The sequence below is a fragment of the Oryctolagus cuniculus genome, chromosome 11 (genome assembly GCF_964237555.1).
Source record: "Oryctolagus cuniculus chromosome 11, mOryCun1.1, whole genome shotgun sequence".
Classification (NCBI taxonomy): Eukaryota; Metazoa; Chordata; class Mammalia; order Lagomorpha; family Leporidae; genus Oryctolagus; species Oryctolagus cuniculus.
In genome coordinates this window covers 64,531,707-64,544,188 of record NC_091442.1, presented here as the reverse complement: position 1 = coordinate 64,544,188, position 12,482 = coordinate 64,531,707, and positions in this window count along the sequence as shown.

Sequence of the window (12,482 nt, the reverse complement as noted above, 5' to 3'; positions counted from 1 at the left end):
AGTTCTTGGTTCCTGGCTTTGGCCTGGTCCCAGCCCTGGTTATTGTGGCAATTTGGGGAATGAACCAGCAGGTGAAAGATATTGCTCTCTTACCCCCTAACCTCCCTCTCTGTTCCTTTGCATTTCAGATAAAATTGATCAATCAATCTTTAAAAGAAAATGGAATGTTGAACCACTTAGGAGAGGAATAAAAAGTAGATATTATAAAAGGTCAGTGACTTTAATGTCTTGCCTTTGCTACTATATAAACCCACTGAGCAGGGACATCATCTAAAATAAGCAGAACACTGCCAAGGTGCATTGAATGTTAAATCATAGCTAGAATGGTTATAGAAGATTGCTACTGAGCCATCACTTCTGCTTTCAGAATTTGCACAGTGTAGTTAATTTTTGCTGGTTCAAGTTCCTGGCATTTAAGTACACAGTAAAAAAGAAAACCAGTCCATAAATGGCAGCCTTTACAAATAATCGTGAGTACATATTGTTGCTTGGTTTAATCGACTGCATAATGTTTTTAAAAAATTACTTCATTTATTTGATAAACTGAAACGGCTATAGGGCTTCATTCCAACCTATGAGATACATGAGATGAATTTATAAATATATTACTAAGCAGCTCTTAAAGTCAAATTTGCTGGAACTACATTGCACCAAAATAAACTTATCTTTTAATTGCATTTTCCAGTACCTTTTTTTTTTTTTTTAAAAAAAAGATTGATTTATTTAATGAAAAGGCAAGGCTGAGATACAGAGAGGAGGAGGAGAGACAGAGACAGAGACAGAGACAGAGAGAATATTCCATATACTGTTTCATTCCCCAAATGGCTGCAATGACCAGGGCTGAGCCAGGCTGGAGCCAGGAGCCAGGAGCTTCTTCTAGGTCTCCCACAAGGGTGCAGGGACCCAAGCAGTTGGGCTATCTTTCACTGCTTTCCCAGATGAAATTAGCAGGAAGCTGGATTGAAAGTGGAGCAGCTGGGACACAAACTGGTGCCCATGTGGGATGCTGACACTGCAGGCGGAGACTTAACCTTCTATGCCACACTGTCGGCACCTCCAGTAACTTTTCGAAATACTGTCTTACATGTGGGTAGTTACAGATTAACCATACAAAATATTGTGCAGTGAAATTTTAAAATTTGAACATTTTATAAATACATAAAATTATGGAAAGTAATAAACACACAATTAACATTTTCTTATGCTTGCTTTATCTTTTTGGATATAGTGAATAAAATATGAAGGATGATTTAGTGTCTGTGTCCCCAGTGTAATCCCGTTTCCTTCACCTTTTCCCATAAATCTAATGTATGTCATTCTATCTTCCACTCAAACTTTATCCTTTTATACACATAAAAATAAATGCAAAGCATTGAGTGTTGCTTTGTGTTTTAAATGTTACTTAAATGGATTCATCCTGCATAAATCATCTTGTCACTGCTTTTTTCTCCACTATGCTATTTTTGTGATATGTCCATGTTTACAGATATGTAGTACTAGTGGACTGCTTTTACCTCCTGGAAGGTGTTTTGTCATTTAAATATTCCAACATTTATTATCTATTTATCTATCCTCCTTTTGATGGACATTTCCATTTTGAGCAATATTTTTATTTTTTATTTTTTATTTATTTATTTATTTTTGACAGGCAGAGTGGACAGTGAGAGAGAGAGACAGAGAGAAAGGTCTTCCTTTGCCGTTGGTTCACCCTCCAATGGCCGCCGCGCTGCGGCCGGCGCACTGTGGCCGGCGCACCGCGCTGATCTGATGGCAAGAGCCAGGTGCTTATCCTGGTCTCCCAAGGGGCGCAGGGCCCAAGCACTTGGGCCATCCTTGAGCAATATTTTGCTCTTACAAACAGTACTGAAGTGTATCCTTACTGAAAGTATGTATGCTTATACATATCTCTTTGCAATGCATGTGAGAGTTTCTCTAGTTATGTAGTATCTAGAAGTAGAAATGTTGAATTATGCAGTGTGTATGTTGACGTCTATGTCCTTTATTCACTTTTTGGCAAAGTATAGTACTCAAAGAGTTAAAAACCCCATACCGTAAATATTGTAGTTCCCTTTTCTATCTTTCCTCATTCCTCACCTTGGAAGACACCAGTTTTCAACTGTTTAAAGTTTATTCTGGTACTTATCTTCATTAAAAATAATATGCGCAGCATGCCATCTTTTGATTATTAATCATAGACATCTGTTATTTTTTATTTGGGTTCATAAAAATTTAAGCTCATTTACAGTTTCTCACTTCTTTCTTTTGCTTTTCCATATAATTTTATTTTTTGACAGGCAGAGTGGACAGTGAGAGAGAGAGAGAGACATCCTTTTGCCGTTGGTTCACCCTCCAATGGCCGCAGCTGCCGGCGTGCTGTGGCCGACGCACCGCGCTGATCCGAAGCCAGGAGCCAGGTGCTTTTCCTGGTCTCCCATGGGGTGCAAGGCCCAAGCACCTGGGCCATCCTCCACTGCACTCCCTGGCCACAGCAGAGAGCTGGCCTGGAAGAAGGGCAACCGGGACAGAATCCGGTGCCCCGACCGGGACTAGAACCCGGTGTGCCAGTGCCGCAAGGGAGGAGGATTAGCCTAGTGAGCCGCGGCGCCGGCCTTTTCCATAGAAGTTTATCTTAACTTTTGATTTAATCTCTATTATGTGTCTACATTTTTTGACTATATAGATATTGATAACTGCATTAAACTGTTTTTATTTCCTAGCTTGTTCATTTATTTCTTCTTGATTGAAGCTGATAATTGCTTGATTTAAAAATTTTTATTCATTAATTTTTTGGAAAATTTGACTATATTTTTTCCATAGTTCCAAAACCTCCATGAAATATGTCAATATAATTTTCATTATGTCTGAACTTTGAGATATATTATTAATTTCATTTTCTGCCACTGTTTTAAAATGAAAATTTATTTTTATTTATTTGAAAGGCATAGTGACAGAGAGAGAGGAAGAGGGGGAGAGTGAGAGGGAGAGAGAGATCTTCTCTCTGCTGGTTCACTCCCCAAATGGCTGCAATGGCTAGGGCTTGGCCAGGAGTTTCTTCTTGGTCTCCCGTGTGGGTGCAGGGGCCCAAGAGCGTGTGCCATCTTATGCTGCTTTCCCAGGCACATCAGCAGGTAGCTGGATTGGAAGTGTATCATCAAGGACTTAAACCCTCAAACTGCCAGCGCCGCGGCTCACTAGGCTAATCCTCCGCCTTGCGGCACCGGCACACCGGGTTCTAGTCCTGGTCGGGGCGCCAGATTCTGTCCTGGTTGCCCCTCTTCCTGGCCAGCTCTCTGCTGTGGCCAGGGAGTGCAGTGGAGGATGGCCCAAGTGCTTGGGCCCTGCACCCCATGGGAGACCAGGAGAAGCACCTGGCTCCTGCCTTCGGATCAGCGCAGTGCGCCGGCCACAGTGTGCCGACCACGGCGGCCATTGGAGGGTGACCCAATGGCAAAGGAAGACCTTTCTCTCTGTCTCTCTCTCTCATTGTCCACTCTGAAAAAAAAAAAAAAAAAAAACACCTCAAACCAGCACCCCTATGGGATGCTGCCATCGCAGTCAGTGGCTTTACTCCCTAGGCCACACCACCATGCCCCTGCCACTGTTTTTAGAATTCCTTTTGCTTTCCTTCTATCTTCTTTCTGAAACTGGATAGAGAAAAAAGGCAAGCAAGGAAGGATCCTACTGCTCTGAATTAATTAGTGCTGTTCATCATCTTCATCTGATTGTCTTCAAATTGGTAAAAACTCTATTTTCACACATCTCAAAACAACTAGCTAGGGGACTTGTAGAAGTGGGTATAAACATGTTTCAAAGAATAACTCAAGCCCCTTTGATAAGCTGCTTCAAAAAGATAACTATTTACTCTATTACTTTTTTTTGTTTTCTGTTTTGACAGGCAGAGTTAGACAGTGAGAGAGAGACAGATGAAAGATCTTCCTTCCGTTGGACCCCAAATGGCCACTACGGCCGGCGCACCACGCCAATCCGAAGCCAGGAGCCAAGTGCTTCTCCTGGTCTCCCATGCGGGTGCAGGGCCCAAGCACTTGGGCCATCCTCCACTGCACTCCCGGGCCACAGCAGAGAGCTGGACTGGAAGAGGGGCAACCAGGACAGAATCTGGCGCCCCAACTGGGACTAGAACCCGGTGTGCCGGCACCACAGGTGGAGGATTAGCCAAGTGAGCCGGCCTATTTACTTTTTTTTTTTAAACATTTATTTATTTATTTGAAAGTCAGAGTTACACAGAGGGAGGAGAGGCAGAGAGAGAGAGAGAGAGAGAGAGAGAGAGAGAGGTCTTCCATCCAATGATTCACTACCCAATTGGCCGCAATGGCCAGAACTACACCAATCCGAAGCCAGGAGCCAGGAGCTTCTTCCAGGTCTCCCACATGGGTGCAGGGGCCCAAGGACTTGGGCCATCTTCCACTGGTTTCCCAGGCCACAGCAGAGAGCTGGATCAGAAGTAGAGCAGCCGGGTCTCCAACTGGCGCCCATATGGGATGCCGGCGCTTCAGGCCAGGGTGTTAACCGTCTGTGCCACAGCACTGGCACTCTATTTACTTTTGAGAGAGAATTTTATCTGCTGACTCACTCAAGGAATGTCTACAGGGTTATTAGTGGGCCATGCTGAAGCTAGGATCAAGGAGCAGGGAACTCGACTCAGATCTCCCACATGTTGTCAGGAACACAATTACTTGAACCATCACTGCTGCTTCCCAGGATCTGCAGTAGCAGGAAGCTGGAGACAGTAGCCATTGCTGGGAATCCAACCCAGGCACTCTCAAGTGGAACATGGGTATCTTAACCACCAGATTAAATGTGCACCTGAGTGTCCTGCTTTTAAGTGAGAAGACTGAGATTTGAAGTCTTTGGGATGTGATAATAAGAGTATATTCGGTGGGAGGCCAGCATTAGTGATTCTTTCTTCCATATTTAAGTATGGTGTTTGAAATATTAGTAGTGTGGCTAGCTATAATGTTTCCAAAGATAAATAACATACAAACCTCAAGGGTTTACCCAAGCCTGTAATCTGTAATTTCCTGTTAGAAAACAGTTCTAAAATGAGAGTCACCTTTGATTATTATAGATCCCCATGCCTGATAGTTAGAGAGTCTATTTGCTGACTAAAAACACAACAACAAAGGAAATGGGAAGTTGTAGCCCAATAAATAGAAGCAACATTATTTATACATTCAAATATAAATTCAGTCAGCCTTTGCTGGTGAGTCCATTCAAGATGAGATCAAGTTAAAAACTTCCTGAATCTGAGAATTACGTTTGACCTTCACTGGAGAAATGCTTGGACGCTACAAGGGTTGTGCTTCTCTTTGATTAGCAGTCAAGACAAATCAGTTTTATAATATCAAGAGAAAAACGTCAGCAAGCATTTGGCCTAGCTGTTAAGATGACAGTTGGGACACCAGCATTCCATATGGGGGAGCTTGGTTCGAGTCCCCACTCTCTGCTTCCAATCCAGTGCACTGTTAATTTTAGTGCAGCAGATGATGGCTCAAATAACTGGGTTTGTGCCACCCTTGTGGAAGACCTGGATGGCGTTTGTGGCTTTGGCTCTATCTCATCTCTGGCCATTGTGAGCATTTGGGAAGTGAACTGGTGGATGTGAGCTCTCTGTGCCTCTCTTCCTTTCTGCTTCTCAGATGCATAATAAAAATGAAGGAAAAAACCAAGGGAAGCATCAGATACCTATTCCAGTTATCTTTCCTGCATAATAACACTCCCCAAATATAGTGGCTTAAAGCACGTCTTTATTTCACTCCTGAATCTGTGATTCGAGCTGGGCTCAAGACGGGACATCTCATTCTGCTTCATGTGGCATCAGCTAGGGTAACTCAGTGGCAGGAGATTGGAATCATTTGGAGACGTACTCATTCACACATTTGACAGTTAATAACGGTGACTGTCTGGGATCTCAATATGTTTCAGATGTGTCACTTACCATGTGACTCCTCCAGAAGGTTTCTTGGATTCCCCGCAGCAGGGCAGCTGGGTTCACTGAGAGCATCCCAAGTGAGCCCAGAGCGAGTGTGTGTCTTTTCTCTGATCTGTTCTTGGAAGTCATTTAGCATCACTCCTACCATACATACTGTGTTGGTTGAATTAGCCACAATTGTCCAGCAAGCATAAAGACAGGGATTATCACCTAATGAGAGGTGTGTCAGGGTCATTCCATAATAAGATTTTTATTACAAGGGTTTGTATAAAAATCTGAAGATGAGAAATAGTGCTGAAAATCTGAGGACCATTAATGTAGTGATGGCAATTAAAGCCTGGAGAGAAGGCAAAACTGCTTAGGAATGGTATGTCAGGAAAACGATGTGGTTCAAGGTGCAGCCCTAAAACAACAGCAGCACTTATCAGGGGTCCTTGTGCTATGGAAAATATTGTGGTAGTCATCTTAGAAAATATAGCCTGGCACAGTGAAGATGGAAATTGAATAAGCCTTAAGAGCTAAATTGCTCTTCACTGTAGGTGGAAGAACCAGGGAGAGGACTCTGAAGGAAGAGATAACAAATTGACCCAGAGGAAGAGGAGAGGGAGGGAGAGAGGTTGACTGCTGTAGATGGAGAAATTCTGAAAAAATATCTGAGATCTTCAAAGGGAATTTGGAAGACATTTTACTCTTTGGTTTCATAAAAATCTACATAGCTATCAATGCCTATGATATGGAACTTGTGTTTTGGGGATTGCAAAGATGTCTTTTAATCAATTTAAGAGAAACTGCAGGCACAGAGCAAGAGGGGCCAATGTCACATTGAGGATATATGTAAATATACCAAAGATACATCTACAAATACTATGTTCTGTAGTTGTATAATGACTTCTAAATATGACTCATTTAAATTAGGTTCTGTTTAACAAGCATTTAGTACATACTTACAATGTTTCAGACAATGCTAGCTTCAAGGCTGTCAAGATGAATGGATCATAATTCCTGCTGTAAATCTAGTGGGGTGGTCAGATGTATGAACTGAAAGTTTCAGTTAATATCCTTGGGGATTAAGGGTTTAAATTGTGGAGTCAAATGCCCAACTCTGGGCATTTTACTTAACTCTCTAAGCCTCAAGCTCATTACTTAGAAAAGGGGAAAGTAATATTTCGTACCTATATGCTATTGGGGGGAATTACATGAGATAATGTATGTAAAGTTTGTAGCACTGTACCTGGTACATGGTAAGTGTTTATGAAGCAATGATTATTACATTATATAGTAAAAATGGTAAGCCTTAATACACAAGATTCCATGAGGATACAGATGATGGGACATGAAAATTTGAGGCTTTTGTTAAAAAATTATTTTGACTCAAAGAAAGTATCCTCAAGAATTAAACCAAGCATAGGGCCCTTCAAAGCCTAGGGCCTCGCCTACATAGGTCACATACCATGAATTGCTCCTATGGCGCAATTCCTGTAAAATTTTCCCCTATGGCATCATTCCTATCAGTTTTCAGGAGCTGTGAAATCCCTAGCTGAACACCTGAGGCAGGATAGCTAGTATAGAAAAGGTCTCCAGTTCTGGGAGTGCAAGGACTAGGGGTTTCATATTATAATGGTGTTCTTGTTGGCAGAGTGCTGAGGCAGCAGAGAGCATCACACGGCAAGAGTGGAGGGAGTTCATGTCTATGCATCTGGTCTCTCTCTGTCCTTATAAAGATTTTAGGATTGAATCACAGAGAATCCAGCCAAATGATCCAATCCAATCTAATCACTTTTCTAGATATCGTAACTGGATTAAGGTTAAGTTTCCACCTATTTAGTACTATTGTCTTATGACTTTGGAGTTTGAAGTTCTGCGTGAGTTTAGGATTAATTCATATTCTTTTTTTTTTTTTAATTTGACAGGTAGAGTTATAGATAGTGAGAGAGAGACAGAGAGAAAGGTCTTCCCTCCATTGGTTCACTCCCTTAATGGCCGCTACGGCTGGCACTGCGCCGATCCGACGCCAGGAGCCAGGGACTCCCCCTCCCCCCCAAGTCTCCCATGCGGGTGCAGGGCCCAAGCACCTGGACCATCCTCCGCTGCCCTCCCGGGCCACAGCAGAGAGCTGGACCAGAAGAGGAGCAACCGGGCCCAGCACCTGGCACCCCAACCAGAACTAGAACCCAGAGTGATGGTGCCGCAGGCGGAGGATTAGCCAAGTGAGCCTAATAATTCAAATTCAAACATAGCAGCACCTTTGTGAAAATTAGAAAAAGACACCCATAGGGTGGTTTCCTGTCCCCACTTGTCCCATCATCTAGACACTTTAGTGCAGTGCATGAACTGCACAATTGGGCAACAGCAGGACTGGGCACTCACTCCAACCAGGAGTTTCAGAGCAGGCTTCTTGGAGGATATTGTGAACAATTTCTATTTGGAAAGATAATTAAGGCAGCCAAAAAAAGAGAAAGTTTGAGAGGATAAGTTGGGTTAGAGTTAAAAATAATCTGATAAATGGCTGGCGCCGTGGCTTACTAGGCTAATCCTCCGCCTGTGGCGCCAGCACACCGGGTTCTAGTCCCGGTTGGGGCGCCGGATTCTGTCCCAGTTGCTCCTCTTCCAGTCCAGCTCTCTGCTGTGGCCCAGGAGTGCAGTGGAGGATGGCCCAAGTGCTTGGGCCCTGCACCCGCAGGAGAAGCACCTGGCTCCTGGCTTTGGATAAGCGAGGCCATTGGGGGGGGGGGGGTGTGAACCAACGAAAAAAAAGGAAGACCTTTCTCTCTGTCTCTCTGTCTCTCTCTCACTGTCCACTCTGCCTGTCCAAAAAAAAAAAAAAAAAAAAATCTGGTATGAAGGAGAAACTGTCAGAAATCCAGCAATCACAGAATACAAAGTGCAAGGCAGGGAATTAGAAGAAATGAGTAGAGCATAAGGGAAGGGAAATGGATTAGGAAGGGTGGTGGCATGCCAAACAGTTTGGGCTTTAAGCCAAGGACATTGGGGGTCCATTGGTTGTTTTTAAGCAGGGAGTTGACATGTTCAGATCTGGATTTCAGATAGATTACCAATGCTTTGATAATTTCAATGGGGACAAGGCTGGACACAAGAGAAGTTATACAGCTGTTTAAAATGCCAGGTCAAAAGAGTTGAAGCTATAAACTAATGTAGCAATCGTAGGGAAGCACAGTGAGACTCAGATTGGATAAATGTTTAGTAGGTAAAACTGAAGTCATTTAATGACTGATTGCAAGTGATGAAGAGGAAATAACTGAAGATTTCTCCTGTATTTTTGCTTTGAGTAAGTTGGTGAACAGTGAAGTGATTGCTTGATTTTGGAAATATGAGAGGAAGAATGTTGCGGGGGTAGAGAGTGGGAAGAATTTAGTCTTGGATATTCAGGGTTTGAAGAGCTTAGGTAACACATGGGTGGATTTATGTAAAAGTATGAAGAAAGGGATCAGTAAAAAAGATTTAGAGATCATAATACACTAATGGTAGTTAAAACCCAGAAAGTAGGATGGGATTGCTTAAGAAGAGTAATCAAGATAAAGATGTGGACCAAGATAGGAAGCCTAAAATGCAACAGCATTTTAAGGGATGGGCATGGGGAGAATTTATGAAGGTGAATGAGAAGGATAGGACAGATAAAGGGAAGGAGGGGAGCAGTTGTCAGAAGTTGAGGAATTAGAGAATTCAAGGAGTCAGGAGAAATTTCTGGTTTGAAGATGGTGGCATAAGTAGTTTGTGTTTTTCCTTTTCTCTTCCTAAAAATTGTCTACAAATGACAAAGTGAGACAAAAGAGCACAAGCCAGGAGAAGACTAAAACCTCAACCTACAAAATAGATGAACACAGTGATAAAATCTTTAGAAATTAAAAGATATTTGTAGAAGTAAAGAGACCATACCTTTATGAACTTCTTAGAAAAAGCTAATGAAGTCAACTTCCTGAAGACAATAGGCATGATCTTGGGGCAAGTGCATGTTATATGAGATCAACTGGAGGATAATTTGGTAAAAGTGGGCTTACTAGATCAAAATGCATGCCCCAAGGTTTATGTCCTGTAATGCAGTGACTGGGTTTTATATCTGGCTCTGGATCCTGACCCCAGATTTCTGCTAATACAGACCCTAGGAGACACTGATAATGATTCAAGTAACTGAACTCTGGCCTGGCTCTGGCATCAGCTCCAGTTCAGCCCCAGCCGTTGTAGGCATTTGGGAAGTGAACCAGGGAGCTCTTTCTGTCTGACTCTGCCTCTTCAATAATGATAAGAAAAAAAATTCATGTACCTTGGAAATTTTGATAAACATTGCCAAATTGCTCTTGACATATTTTTAAACACATTTACATATCAACCAGCAGTGTATAAAAATGCCGCCTTCTCTACACTCTTGCTGAATGTGTTATCAAACTTTCTGATCTTTGCCAAACTTACATGCAAAAATTGACATTTCAGTGTGTCTTTATATGTATTTCTCTTCTTGTGAGAAAGTTTGCATATCTTTTCATGTAACCAAGAGCCATTTGTATGCCTCGGCTATGAAATGTCTCTTTAGATTTGTCTTCATTTTCCAGATTTTCTTTACAACACTGATTTTGAAGAACGTTTAATATATAAGGGAAATGAACCACTTTTCTGAAACTTGCAGTTTTTTTCCTATTTGTTTTTATACTTTGATATAATTTTCCATGAATGAAAAAACTTAGTTTTAGTTGAGCTATTCAGTTTTTTTTAAATGGATTTTCAATTTGAAAACACTATAAAGACTTCTTTTGTTTCAAGAACTTTTTTTTTTTTTTTTTTTTTAAGAAATGGGAGTTGTGGTGCAGCAGATTAAGCTGCACCTTGGGACACCTGCATCCCGTATTGGACTGCCTTGTTTGAGTCCTGATTACTCTGTTTCCCATCCAATTTCTTGCTAATGCGTAACCTGGGAGGCAGCAGATGATGGCGCAAATACTTGAGTACCTACATCAGAGAGCTGGATGGAATTCCAGGCTCCTAGTTTTGACTTTTACTATCCCTTGCTATTGCAGACATCTGGGGAGAGAACCAGCTAATGGAGGATCTCTAGCTCTCTCATTCACTCTGCCTTTCACATTTTTTTTTTCCATATGATTTTGTTTTGCGTCTTTTTTTTTTTTTTTTTTTTTTTGACAAGTAGAGTTAGACAGTGAAAGAGAGGGAGACAGAGAGAAAGGTCTTCCTTCCATTGGTTCACCCCCCAAATGGCTGCTACGGCCCATGTGCTGAGGCGATCCGAAGCCAGGAGCCAGGTGCTTCCTCCTGTGCCGGCCTGTTTTGCATCTTTATGATTTATTTATATGTGAGTCTTTGATCAATCAGTAACTATTCTTTTTATAAGGTGGGAAGCATATTTCATTGTTTACCAGGGGGGTTACTTAGGGTTCCAACACCATTTGTTAAATAATTCACCTTTCTTTAATGATTTGAAATATATCAGTTCTTTTTATATTTGATCTTGGAAGTCTCTCCCTTGGAGTTCCTGATTTATAAGAGTTTTGCAGGTATTTTGGATTCAAGCAGTTTGAGATCATCCTTGTATGTGCTGAGTATGTAGCTCACCTCTGTGTACTGTCTCTCTCTCAAGCCCTTTATTATGTTGCTTGAGGAACATCTTTATTTTAATGTTCTAGATTTTTCGCTTCTTGTTAAAAATAATGTATTTTTCTAAGAACATAAAGGCATTCTCCAACATTATTTTCCAAAATCTTTATCATTTCCTTTTTGTATTTACTTTTCTCATCCTCTTGGAATTGATTTTCATGTATAGTGTAAGGCTGGTTGGAATTCAGTTTTAGTTTTCCCAATTATCTCAGGCCTATTTGCTGAAAGTCTATCCCTTACTTATCAATTCTTCAACCACTCTTGTCATGCATCAGGTGTCCATATATAAATAGGCCTTTCTGAGGTATCCATCCTGAATCACTGACCTATTTGTTTTTCTCTGTGCTAATACCTCACTCTATTAATTAGATGTGTTGTTTGTTACCTAGTTAGTTGCCTAGTAAAAGAAATTGGATATTATTTTAATAGGTTTAGAAGTGCATAATAAAATAAAAACGACCTATATTTCAGCTACTTTAAGATGATTACTTTGTTATTTTGTTGAATATATATTTCTTTTGAGACATTCCTTCTCTCTCCCTCTCTCTCCTCCCCTCCCCTCCCCTCCCCTCTCCTCCCCTCCCCTCCTCTCCTCCCCTCCTCTCCTCCCCTCCCCTCCTCTCCTCCCCTCCCCTCCCCTCCTCTCCTCCCCTCCCCTCCCCTCTCCTTTCCCCTCCTCCCCTCCCCTCTCCTCTCCCCCCCTCCCCTCCCCTCTCCTCTCCTCTCCTCCTCTCCCCTCTCCTCCCCTCCCCTCTCCTCTCCCCCCCTCCCCTCCCCTCTCCTCTCCTCTCCTCCTCTCCCCTCTCCTCCCCTCCCCTCTCCTCTCCTCCCCTCCCCTCCCCTCTCCTCCCCTCCTCCCCTCCCCTCCCCTCCTCTCCTCCCCTCCCCTCTCCTTTCCCCTCCTCCCCTCCCC